The sequence below is a fragment of the Mytilus edulis genome, chromosome 5, assembly GCF_963676685.1.
Source record: "Mytilus edulis chromosome 5, xbMytEdul2.2, whole genome shotgun sequence".
Taxonomy (NCBI): domain Eukaryota; kingdom Metazoa; phylum Mollusca; class Bivalvia; order Mytilida; family Mytilidae; genus Mytilus; species Mytilus edulis.
In genome coordinates this window covers 48,110,748-48,121,802 of record NC_092348.1, presented here as the reverse complement: position 1 = coordinate 48,121,802, position 11,055 = coordinate 48,110,748, and the positions used below count along the sequence as shown (strand labels likewise).

Sequence of the window (11,055 nt, the reverse complement as noted above, 5' to 3'; positions counted from 1 at the left end):
TAAAGAGTGAAAAATAAAATTATAATGTCACCTATATCCATTAGTTAGTGTCAACGTCAATAATGTAATTAATGCAGTTTACTGAACAATTTAGACATGTGAACATTTTGACAGGGTTAATATGACTCCTGCGTGTTGATCAGTTTCTATATCGATCAATAAACTTGTGTTTAAAACAATATAGCTTGTGCATAGGTGGTTTCAAGGTTTTGTTTTCATTTGATCCTTTATAATGTGATCGTCTAGAGTGCTTCTACAATTATGTTTAAAAATTATTTTACCGAAATATGTTAAGTTCGTGGTGAATCCAAATAACGTCCTATTAATCACATGGCAAAGACAAATATGAAATACAAAATGAGGCTTCAGTTTCGTACTACTTCATGTTGAACATATGATAAAAATCAACAGCTTACATGTCAATAGTCAACCAACTGAAGCCTACATGAACATGTGTCTGTATGTTAGAACATCGCATATTAAGAATAAACGATAAACCACTCTCTTATATCAGCAAAAATGTAGAAAATACTTAGCAATTTCAGAGTTTCTCCAATTATTTTTAAGAGCCAATCCGCCAGAAAACCATGCAATAATCAGAAAATCGTCCAAATCGACAATCACAACTTGACAAATTTTTATACATCATCTTAATCCTTGACATAAAATAAAAGAATTTGGCCACTTAATTTTCCCCAGAATCGTATCTATTTTTAGTAATAGCCTCATTTGCATAATTCTGTAAATTAATAATAAAACTAAGGAAAAATACAACTTTTTATGTCTTTTAAGAATTACCCAGAAGCATATTAAATGGGGTAGTTGAGTTTTGAGAGTAATGTCAGCTGGAACCCATCCATTTTACTATGTTATGGTCAATACAAATGAAAATTTAAACAATTTGGCATATTGCCAGGAGCACAGACACAAAGGCTGGATTTTTCATACATGAATTTACATGATTTTTACTTGCTTCTAACTTGCAAGACCCATTCCGGATATGTTTGCAACTTATATTGGTTTTAATTATGGTGTATTTTTTTTTTTATATTAGATCAAAATATTAAGCTTGGCAAATGACTATTACATGTTAATTTTTGCCTTGGAAGAATGGTGATTTTAGTCCCGAATTGGCACATTTTGATTTTGATTTTAATTAAATTCTAAATACAATTGTAATAAAATGGCCTATAAAATCATTCAAAAAAGTAAAATAAATTTGTCTAAAAAAATTAAATAAGACGTTTTTGTACTGCAAGTGCAAAAATCAATAAATTGTCTGAAACCAGGAAGTCCATCTTTTATGCTCTTCCATTGACTTATCTCCCTTGGGTAAAATCTCAAACATGTCAGCTCCCAGTGACGGATTTGGCAGACAAAGTTTACAGCGAAGTTTGCGACTTTAATAATATATGAGGAGTATTTGGGCTATACCAGCATTATGCATCTACATATTACAAACTATTTAAGATATCTGAATGCACTAAAGACCAAAATAGCATTTCCAAAAAGAATGATTACTGCTAAAGCAAGAATCTGCCAATCATGACAATAATTAAATAATTTACCAGATAATAATCATAATTTAGTGAATAAACCTGATGGATATTGATTGGAAAAACAACTGAAAAGGTGTTCTTGCATTTCAACTAGCAAAACAAAAACACTTCAAAATCATTTTTAGTAAAATAAAGTGAGCGAGTGGAACCACCTTGAACTTTGAAGACATTGCATCTGCTTGCACCAAAATTGAGATTTAGAGTGTTAAAACTGTCTGGCGCATTATAAATAAATAAGACACTCTCTCTACCGTTGTATTGAAACCAGCATTGGTAACAAGCATTGGTAACCAAATATATTCGTAGAGATACAGACTACCATTCATCTCAGAAGTCAGAAAAATACTGAAAACTATGGTGTAGAATTTCCAAAAGGACTCCTTATTTTACATAAGACGAGGAGTGGTTTGTTTTCCTATTGTTGTTATATCATCTCGTCTTGCACATGTAAGAATATGCTTGAAGTACAAGGACTTTTATGGAATTCATTGACATTATAGTCAAGCAAGATGCCAACATCCTGTCAAACCATCTTCCAGCAAAGCCAAAGCTGACCAAGCATCTTCACCATTTCGTGACAGGCTGTGTACAGGATCAGTTATTCCACTAGGAACAGGTACAACTCTTAACAATTAATTTTCATTAGTTCCTTATATAGTCAATCTGAAATTAGGGGACCTATATTTGATACATTACCCAGATTAAAAAAAGGGGGGATGGGGTTGAAAGGGCATGTGAATATTCTTTTACACCTGACCTGTTTCTAGGACATCTTATCTATTTCCTATAGCCAAGTGCAAACAAATAATTAAGAAATAATTCATGGAAGCCATAGATTGTTGGAAATTTACACATGGCCTGGGCCGTGATATTCGAATTTTATCCTGAGCGTTAGCGAGGGATAAAATTAACGAATATCACGGCCCAGGTCATGTGTAAATTTCCAACAATCTATGGCTTCCATGAATTATTTCGATTCTAATAGGACAAATACGGTCATTAAAAAACTGAAGCGAGGGAGGGTATGCTGTGTGTGTGGCTGTTCTTTTTTACTCCCTGTTAGATAAAGCTCAAATATCTTTATAAATATGTAGCTTGCGAAGTTTATTTCTAGAATAACTGCTGGAAAAAATCATTTTAATTCTTTAAATTCTCAAACCCAACATTTGCCATTTTTAATTTACATGTTTTTCTTGTAAGCTTCCGTCAAATCCAAAGTCGACATTTTGTAACTAAGGAGCCGCCATGTTGACTTGCTGAAATGAGTAAATATGCGAAAAATGCAATAGAATAGAAAATAAAACAAAACCTACCTCAAAAATTAGTTTTAATACAATAGCATACGAATTCCGATGGTTCACGTAACAGAAAACATTCAACTTTAGCGGTTTCATTTGTATGACGTCATGTTTTGAAATGACTTAAACGCGCCAAAAAGATTAATAAACTTTCGCGGAATTTTATTTTATTTTTATTTTGTTGATTTCCCCGAGCTCTTGTGCATTACTTCCTTTTATTATGCATACGAATAAGAATAAAAGTTATTTTGTCTTTTTTTAATTGCACTTTTTAAAACAATAAAATCGGCAAAGGGCCTGCAAATAGGTTCCAATACATGTAGATTTACGTGGGAAGTATATTGTAACAGCCATTACTATGTATATCTCTGAGTCTGCGCTAAGTATATTTTATCGAGAATTTGATCACAGTGTTGTTCACAAAGCTAAAGAAGCACGTCATATTAGAATATACTGTAAATTCAGAAATTATTGCAATGTTTTTATTATTGCGTAAAATGCGAAAGGGTTATAATTGCAATACATTTTGAGAATTTTTATATGAATTAAACAGGATATTTCTGAATATCGCAAAAGTTAAAATCACATTTCAGTCTTAAATTATAAAATCGCAATAATAAATCCACGCAACATTTTTGAATTTACAGTTTATCCCTTATATAAATGTACATGGCATGAGTCTTTGGACCATCTGATTACAAAAAAGAAAGGGGGAGGTTTAGAATGGTCAAAATATTTATGTCCTTGTCAGCTAAGGACAGAATTTAAATTGTTAAGCTATTAACCAGGGTACAATATACATGTACATGTATATTAATTTTTGGCTTACAAAACCTGTTCAACATTAAGCAGAACAATATGTTTGTATTCCCTTACCCTAAGTTCATGAAGTTATATTTTAAGTTTTTAATGGAAGTTGTACATGTTCAGCTCTTTGTTTACTAAAACAGCTTTTATCTCGTGGTAAATCCTCATTCCAAAACATGTTTAACATACAACATACTGTACATGAAACACTAGACAACTTTATCTAGAGAATAATCTTGTTTAATGATCTATGATATACAATGTAGGCCATGGAGACTAAAAAATCAAAAGCATTGCAAACTTTTGTAAAGTTCAATTTTGGGACCTTACATGTACATTGATGTACATTGATGTTAATGTATGTAATGTATGTAGATTATTTATAGAGCCCTTTTTAAAAGAAACAAAAAATACATGCACAGTGATGCTTAACTACCCTACATTTCCTGATATACAAAATTGAAGAATTATTTTATAGTTTAACACTTTTCATTTGTAGGGCTATAATAGATGCAAGCAATGCTGATGATTTTTTGTGAAAGTGACAATAGCCAGATCAAACAAACTACATGTATAGAACGAGATACTGGTAAGATATTATTAACTTATATATTAATTTAACTGTTTGTAAAATATGGTTATCATACAAAGTATATGTAATCACCTATATAATAATTATACATGTTATACATCAGTTTCATTGAACATGTTTTTGTTAACTTGGTTTTCCCATTGAAAAATCACTTTTCTAATTTAATTTGAAGTATGAATAGTACAAGCTCCTATACTTTCCATTCAATAACTAACAATGACTAATGAACTGTTCATACATTGTACATTCCATTTTAAATATAAACAAGAGGCTCTCAAGAGCCTGAATCGCTCACCTGGTAAACAATGCCTTATTGAACATATTGAACCATGCCAGGCAAACATGTACAGCTAACAATTCTTCAATATTACAAATATATATGACTTACTGTTTATAAATAAAGAAAATGAGACCAAAACACAAACACTTAAAACTTAGCAATGGACTGTGAAAATGAGGTCAAGTTCAAATAAAACCTGCGTAACCGACATATAGATCATAAAATATTTTCATACACCAAATATAGTTGACCTAATGCATAAAGTATTAAAAAAAATAGACCAAAACTAAAAAAGTTAACTTTGACTACTGAATTATGAAAATGAGGTCAAGGTTAGATGACACCTGTCAGCTAGACATGTACACCTTACAATCATTCTATACACCAATTTTAGTAGACCTATTGCATATAGTATAAGAAAAACAGACCAAAACACAAAACTTAACTATAACCACTGAACCATGAAAATGAGGTCAAGGAGAGATGACACCTGCCAGTTGGACATGTACACTTTACAGTTCTTCTATACACCAAATCTACTAGACTTATTGCTTATAGTATCTGAGATATTGACTTGACCACGAAAATTTAACGTTGTTCACTGATCCATGAAATGAGGTCGAGGTCAAGTGAAAACTGTCCGACAGGCATGAGAACCTTGCAAGGAACGCACGCACCAAATATAGTAATTCAATTCTGCCGCCGGATCACTATCCCTATATCAAGCTAACTGCAACAAAAGTTGCAGGCTCGACAAAAATGATCAAGACAATTTTTTTAACTAATCATTTATTAAAAGAAAAAACTTGCATACATGTACTTACTATACATCTTTTTCTAAAATAAAATTTTACCCTGTTAGGTAGAGAATAGGTAGGTAGATTATGTTGGACATTGTTAAACTTTGAACCCCTTAACTAAGAAACATTGACTATGAAGATTACTTCAGTACCATAGTATTAGTGTGTTAAAATATGGCCACAATAAAAAATCCTCAATTCTCATCCCCTCCCATATTGATTTTTCGAGTCTCAAATTTTTTTTTTTAGATTTTTAGCCAATTTTATGTGATTTTGTTTTAAATTGACATCTCTTTCAACTAAAATAGTTGACTGCTAAGCATTGTACAACTGACCACTTCAAAATGCCAAACCAATCTACAGCATTTAAGCTAAGAAAAGTGTTACGAAAATTTTAACATTTTATAGTATCGGCAAACAAGATGAAGTTTGTTGATCATGCCAAAAGCACTTATACTTTACAACTTGTCACAACAAAGCTGAGGTAATCTTCATACCAAATATTAAATCAATCTGATGAAAAGTAGCTGAGAAAATCTCAGTTTTCAAGACAAATGGAAGGACAGGCATCTGTAAACCTTAAAACACTATTTAAAGTAAGGGCGGCCATGTTTTTTGACGGATTAAAAATCGAAGCACACACTTTGTGCAGGGTAATCTAAGGAACTATCATGCTAAGTTTCATCCAAATCCATTCAGTAGTTTCAGAGGAGAAGATTTTTTAAAGTTAGCAAATATGATGAACAAATTGTGAAAAATTGTCATTACAGGACATTTACCCCTTAAGGGGTCAATTGACAATTTTGGTCATATTAACCTATTTGTAGATCTTACTTTGCTGATCATTTTTGCTGTTTACAGTTTATCTTTATCTATAATGATATTCAAGATAATGACCAAAAACTGCAAAATTTCCTTAAAATTACCAATTAAGTGGCAGCAACCCAACAATGGTTTGTTTGATTCGTCTGAAAATTTCAGGGCTGATAGATTTGACCTAATGAACATTTTTACCCCATGTCAGATTTGCTCTAAATGCTTTCGTTTTTGAGATATAAGCCAAAAACTGCATTTGACCCCTATGTTCTATTTAAAGTAAGGGCGGCCATGTTTTTTGACGGATCAAAAATCGAAGCACACACTTTGTGCAGGATAATCTAAGGAACTATCATGCTAAGTTTCATTCAAATCCATTCAGTAGTTTCAGAGGAGAAAATTTTTTAAAGTTAGCAAATATGATGAACAAATTGTGAAAAATTGTCATTAATGGACATTTACCCCTTAAGGGGTCAATTGACAATTTTGGTCATATTAACCTATTTGTAGATCTTACTTTGCTGATCATTTTTGCTGTTTACAGTTTATCTTTATCTATAATAATATTCAAGATAATGACCAAAAACTGCAAAATTTCCTTAAAATTACCAATTAAGTGGCAGCAATCCAACAATGGTTTGTTTGATTCATCTGAAAATTTCTGGGCTGATAGATCTTGACCTAATGAAAATTTTACCCCATGTCAGATTTGCTCTAAATGCTTCCGTTTTTGAGATATAAGCCAAAAACTGCATTTGACCCCTATGTTCTATTTTAAGTAACGGCGGCCATGTTTTTTGACGGATCAAAAATCGAAGCACACACTTTGTGCAGGATAATCTAAGGAACAATCATTTTAAGTTTCATTCAAATCCATTCAGTAGTTTCAGAGGAGAAGATGTTTGAAAAATTGTTAACGACGACAGACGACGACGACGACGACGACGACGACGACGACGACGACGGACGCCAAGTGATGAGAAAAGCTCACATGGCCTTTTAGGCCAGGTGAGCTAAAAAGGGAGAAATTTTATTGATACTTTTGAAGATATTTCACCTGTTAGATTAATTGATTGGTGGTTGTTGGTTTTTTATGTCCAATGGCAAATAGTTCATGCATGTTTACACAAATGGTTTAGGACAAGAACAAATTAAAATAAATACATTATTTGGGTTGTTTAATATGCTAAATTGAACAATGTATTTAAATTTAAGATGTTGCAATGACCCCATTTTAAATTGTTTCACGTTGATTTCAAAAATTGTTAAAAAAAATATTATTCTCTACAAAAATTGAATTCTTGAGGTTTTCTCATAAACAAAATGCCAATGTTAAATATTTAGATTTTTAATTTTGGTCTGGTTTTCGAATTAATCCACATTTTAAGGTCCAAAGGATCCAAATTTTAACTTAGTTTAATTTTAACAAAAATTTAACTCTATTATATTTAGTTTTTTTTTTTTTATATACAGAAATAATCAAATATCCTGAATATGCATTTGTAAATATGTACTTTAACTTAGATTTATGAGTTTGGTCCTAGTTTTCAAGTTGGTTAAAACAGGTCAGGGTCCACAATTTAACCATGTTAACTGTTTGATTTTAACAATAAATTTATATATATGCTGAATCCAACCTGTATTTAGTTTTTATGCCCAACCTACTATAGTAGAGGGGCATTATGTTTTTTGGTCTGTGTGTCCGTTCGTTCGTCTCCGTCCATCTGTCCTACCGTTTGTTCGTCCCGCATCAGGTTAAAGTTTTTGGTCAAGGTAGTTTTTGATGAAGTTGAAGTCCAATCAACTTGAAACTCAGTACACATGTGTCCTATGATATGATCTTTCTAATTTAAATGCCAAATTAGAGTTTTAACCCAAATTTCACGGTCCACTAAACACAGAAAATGATAGTGCGAGTGGGGCATCCGTGTACTATGGACACATTCTTGTTGGGCAATGTTATGAAATTTATTTACATTGAAGTTCAAAGGTCCAAAATGTAACTTAATTTGAAATCTTAATTTGATTTTATGCTGAATTTATTTAACTATATCTTTATACATGTACCATATTTATTCTGTTTTAGACACCATATTCTTTTTCAAATATTTAATTCTATTACAAATTCAGAGCTGTATCATGCGTGAATGTTTTGTTCAAACTTGCATTTTTTCTTCATCTTCCACAAAATTTGTCTTTTACTGAGATAACTTGTGTTAACTTTTTAAATGCAACTTTAATTAAAAGATTAGCACAGTATGTGGATGATTATCTGATGTCAAACATTTTCAAGATGGCCACCAAGGATGGCAAAAAAAAATTGTCATCTTTATTTCCTGTCAGTGGTAATACATGTAAATGAACATTAGAAATATGAAAAAAATGTGGTATGAATGACAATGAGAACAAATGACATACATGTAAAGCTATAGGTTTTCATATGCCATATGGCCTTCAACAATGCATAAGACCAATACTGCATATCTATTCAGCCATAAAAGGCGAAAAATTAGAAAATGAAAAAATATGAAAGCTAACAGCCTGATCTATATATGTATGTTTTGTGGTTTTCAGATCTAGACTCACAGCTAACTGAACTTTTACAGCAGTCAACATCAGATTGGAAGACTGATAATGCTTCTGAAACAATTTCAACCAACCAAACAAGCAACAGAAACTTTGCATCTTTGAAACACCACTTAAATCTTCCATGGGATGTTGTCTCAAAAAACAATAGTCATCATTTATGAAGATTTCAATGTTATGGATTTTCTTTTACAAGAGAGTTAATGTACACTTGTTTTTATAGTAAAACCTTGCTGTTCAAGTATAAAAAACACATTTAACTTTATTGAAATTTGAAGATTCATATGACTTATTTTAATTTTGTTATTTCTCAGGATGTGATGTAGAGCCTCATAGGTAGTCATGACAGTAATCTTAACAACTATCCAATTTCATTCAAATTTCTTTATAAATTTTGCACTAGTATATACATGATATATAGACTGAGTAATTTGTTTTTCGTCTAGTTATGGGATTTTTATGGCCCCGCAACAGAGTTGTCGGTGCATTCTAGTTTTACCCTTGTCGGAAATTCCGTAATTCTGTAATTTCATCATTCCGTCATTCCGAAACAAACCATTATACGGTGTTTTTTTCTTAACGCCTTCAGATATTGGCCTGATTTTTGGTATGTAAGTTGACCATGATGAGTTACAGATCAAGTTTAAGTTTTGTTCCGCTCTGCTAATTTTTGTTGAAATTACAGGCTATGAATTTTGATATATTGTTGAAAATCACATTCATACATACTTTTTTTCTAAACGCTTTCAGATATTGGGCTGATTTTTGGTATGTAAGTTACTCATGATGAGTTACATATCAAGTTTAAGTTTCGTCCTGCTACGCTAATATTTGCTGTAATTTAGGGCTTTGGACTTTGATAAATTTTTGAAAATCACAGTTATATGGACCTTTTTTCTAAATGCTTTCAGGTATTGGGCTGATTTTTGGTATGTGAGCTAACCATGATGAATTACATATCAAGTTTAAATTTCGTTCTGCTGTGTAAATTTTGCCAGAATTAAGTGTTTTCAACTTTGAAAATTGTTGAAAATCTCAGTTATATGGACATTTTGCTATATGCCTCCAGATTTAGAGCTGATTTTTGATATGTGAGACAACCATCATGTTTGTGTCCACATGTCAGCATGTGTTATTGAAATTGCAGATTTTCAAATTTTTGAGACGTGGCCATTCTTGTCGCTTTGACACATCTGGTTTTAGATGCATTTATGATTATCATGTTTGTATTGACCACATTGCGGTAGATGCATTTATGATTTTCATGTTTGTATTGACCACATTGCAGCAACATAGATATATAGGTACCTGGCAAATATTACCTTGTTAGCCTACTAGGCTCAAAGGACCATAAAAAAGTCCATCTCTTAGTGTCTGTTAAAATCATCTCTATATTGCAACTGTTTACAGTTTTCTCTTTTAAACCATTATTTTGATAATTTTAGAAGAAGTATCATACATATATGTATATATATTGTAAAAACTGTCAAAATGACAAGATCTAACTACACAAAAATTTTTCTGAAAAATTGGGACGTAACATCTATGAGCTATTGTCCCTGAAGTGTGAAAATTTACAAATTTTCATAGTTTTCTGCTAATATCTGACAGCTTTATCAATATAATATAAGAATAAATTGCAAAAGTGGTCAGAAAAACTTATTTTTACATGTAGCTAAATAAGACATATTGAAACGGTTAGATTATACATACACTTAATAGACAGCATTGTTATTTTTATGCATTCTTACACTTAATGTGATGTATTACTAGGAACAACTATAAAAAAAATTATAAATGTTGCCAGGTTTTTTTATTTAAACCATCGAAATATGCCAAAAAAGGCTTGTTTTTGCTGTTTTCGAGCAATTTCAGCTGTTAAAAAATGGCGCCCCAAAAAAATCAAGATCGGTTCAAAATTTCCCAAAAAAAATTTGTGTGGTTAATTACATTACTAAGGTGCATCAATGTGCCAAATATGAACTCATTTGGCAAAAGTGGCTTTCGGACGGTTTTGCATGGTTTTCTGGCAGATTGCTTCTTAATATTTAACATACACATGATTTTCACATTAAATGTATACCATAATTAGTTGTTTTGCATGCTTTTAAAATTAAAAAGTTCATTATGTAGATAAATCAAGAAAAATCCAGTTAAGTCTAAAATTATAACTCTGAAATCAATATATTGTGTCGGCTATAATTAACATCTTCAGAACAGCCGAAACACTCTGCCAGGTAGAAAACAAGTACAAAGTTAATGTTTATCAAAATATTATTATTTGCTATTTTAGGTTTCACGTTAAACATGTGAAACT

At 31.5% G+C, this 11,055-nt stretch overlaps 1 long non-coding RNA gene across 1 annotated transcript; it reads left to right on the top strand.

Moving 5' to 3' along the window:
* Positions 1-1,119: 1,119 nt before the first annotated feature.
* On the top strand, positions 1,120-10,399 carry LOC139523822 (uncharacterized). Its single transcript, XR_011664700.1, has 3 exons — positions 1,120-2,175; positions 4,164-4,253; positions 8,727-10,399. It is a non-coding gene; the product is annotated as an uncharacterized lncRNA (long non-coding RNA).
* Positions 10,400-11,055: the final 656 nt, after the last annotated feature.